Source organism: Palaemon carinicauda, chromosome 14 (genome assembly GCF_036898095.1).
Source record: "Palaemon carinicauda isolate YSFRI2023 chromosome 14, ASM3689809v2, whole genome shotgun sequence".
NCBI lineage: Eukaryota > Metazoa > Arthropoda > Malacostraca > Decapoda > Palaemonidae > Palaemon > Palaemon carinicauda.
Genome location: NC_090738.1, coordinates 103,869,146 through 103,871,708, shown reverse-complemented (window position 1 = coordinate 103,871,708; position 2,563 = coordinate 103,869,146).

Sequence of the window (2,563 nt, the reverse complement as noted above, 5' to 3'; positions counted from 1 at the left end):
GATGAAATATCACAGGAGGTTGCGTTCAAGATGAATAGAAGACAGATGATGAAAATAGACTTTGTAATGGAAGATGAAATGTCATTGGAAGGAGAAAGGATAAATGAGGTAGATTCATTTAAATATTAGGAATTATGATCTGTATTACATGTCTTTAGAATTGGAGTTTAATGAAAGAGTCCGTTGTGACATTTTTTTATATCGAGGATTCAAAAAATTAAGAATACATTATCAAAGATTAATTAACATCAGTATGAAAATTATGCAAGATATTACCACTTTTTTCTTTTTTTAAATTCATGTTATCAACAAGCATACGATATAGAAATATCATAATGTTCATGGAAATATATATATACTCTTGTTGTCCTTAATATGCTTTCTATTTCGATGTACAACGTACAAACAGACATCATTTGTCGTAAATACATTAATAAGTGGCTGACATGATGGATTTCACGTGCTCTCTCTCTCTCTCTCTCTCTCTCTCTCTCTCTCTCTCTCCTCTCTCTCTCTCTCTCTCTCTCTTTGTAATGCTGATAATGAAGTGCTCTCTCTCTCTCTCTCTCTCTCTCTCTCTCTCTCTCTCTCTCCTCTCTCTCTCTCTCTCTCTCTCTCTCTCTCTCTAAGTAATGCTGTTAATGTAGTGCTTTCTCTCTCTCTCTCCTCTCTCTCTCTCTCTCTCTCTCTCTCCTCTCATCTCCTCTCTCTCTCTCTCTCTCTCTCTCTACTCTTTGTAATGATGTTAATGTAGTGCTCTCTCTCTCTCTCTCTCTCTCTCTTCTCTCTCTCTCTCTCTCTCTCCTCTCTCTCTCTCTCTCTCTCTCTGTAAGTAATGCTGTTTAATAGAGTGTCTTGACTCCTTCATTGGGTTTCTTCGTTTAATGAGAAAAAAATAATTTAAAAAAAAAATATAGAAAAAACAGATGTTGTTATATAACGTAATTACAGTAATAATACCTACAGGTAGCAATATCTAAACTATAAATTTCATGGAAAAAATTTGTTAAACATCCCCTCTAATTCTTCCATATACTATGGAGTTAGACAAGGAACCAAGTAAAACATTAAATAAAACATAAGGTAATTTAAAATATAAAAAAAAATATTAGGTTTTGCATAATTCATGAGGTATACTTAAAGGCGATCATTCCACATTAAATCTAATGCTGCCTTATTTTGTAGCTATGAATATGTAAATTGGAAATGATCCTAAGTACATAAGAGGTTTATCTCATTATGAAAATATTAGAAAGGCATCTGAACATTGAAAGCATTTTAATTAATTGACGGATAATTTTACTATTTTTTTTTTCAATTCATGACCAAAAATCGTCCAATTTACGATTTGCAAATGGCAAATCAAAATATCTTTTAATATTCAATGTAAAATTTGATACATATTTGCTCTCCTGGAGGTTCTCTATTCATTAATTACAGTTATATGTGAGGTAATGAACGGATTCTGAACAAAGCGAAGTTCCTACGACAAACTGTAAGCAGCTCTTCTAAGAGAAGGACACTCCAAAATCAAACAATTGTTATCTAGTCCTGGGTAGTACCATGGCCTCTGTACCATGGCCTTCCACTGTCTTTGATTAGAGTTTTCTAGCTTGAGGGTACACTTGGGCACGCTGTTCTTTTTTATTTCTCTTCCTCTTGTTTGTTTTGACGTTTTAATAGTTTATATATAAAAGATCTCATTTAATGTTTTTAATGTTCTTTATATATTTATTTTAATTATCTATTACTTCTCTTGCAGCTTATCTATTTCCTTATTTCCTTTCCTCAGTGATCTATTTTCCGTATTGGAGCCCTTGGGCTTATACCATCTTGCTTTTCCAATTAGGGTTATAGCTTGACTTTTCAACAATAACAATAATAATAATAATAATAATAATAATAATAATAATAATAATAATAATAATAATAATAATAATAAAATTCAAGTAAGAAATTAACTTCTAAGTGAAATAACGTTTAACTAGTAAGTTACTTATATCGTCTGTTGAGAATACAGAGATTATTACAGGGTTATAGGCGTTATCGATTCTCTTTCAATGATAGTGTAAGAATATATTGTTTATGTTCTAGTACAAATATTTTTTTTATTTCAGTGTGTGTTTCTCTCCCCATCTCATCTCACGCACATGCATACATGGATGCAGGCATACTCACACAAAAATGTATACACAAAACATGATTGATATAATCCTCAGCGTAAGCTTTATCTAAAAGTTAATGTAAAATTTCAAATAAAGTTCTTTACACTAAAAAAGGGGAAATTAGAGTCAGTTGCTCGATGTCGGTATTAAATTATATGTAATGCGTAATTACATTCGTGTCATAATTAACATTAGCGTAATTATTACTCGTAGTCGCATACTAATTTATAATTATTTGCAATAAAAAAAAATACACGAATCAAGTTAGTTTTCCTTTGAAACTGTTGTTCATAAATTTACTATAAAATACTTTCTCTATAATAATGATATGATAATATAATATCATTAGATTATTATGTAATAAAGATAACCCTCGAAGGAATATTGTCTTTAAAAGT